Genomic DNA, 314 nt, shown 5'->3' on the forward strand with positions numbered 1-314 from the left:
ATCACGAATCATGGGTGGGCGTGTGTATTTATTTTTATTTTTGCATACATACATGCTCACACACACACACACACACACACACACACACACACACAGGAAGTCCTCACCTTGGGACCATAAACAGCATCACAGAGGCTGCTACTGTGTAAATCAATCTTAATCAATGGGAAAAATTACAATTATTCATTCATTGCCCTTCAAATTTTTTTTTCAAAACATTAAAAGCTCTTTTTACTGTTGATTATAAATGCATAGGAAAATTTAAAAATAGTAAAATTCACATTTATTTAATATACCATACACTAAAACATGTA

The sequence above is a fragment of the Propithecus coquereli genome, unplaced genomic scaffold, assembly GCF_000956105.1.
Source record: "Propithecus coquereli isolate 6110/MARCELLA unplaced genomic scaffold, Pcoq_1.0 Scaffold177, whole genome shotgun sequence".
Taxonomy (NCBI): Eukaryota; Metazoa; Chordata; class Mammalia; order Primates; family Indriidae; genus Propithecus; species Propithecus coquereli.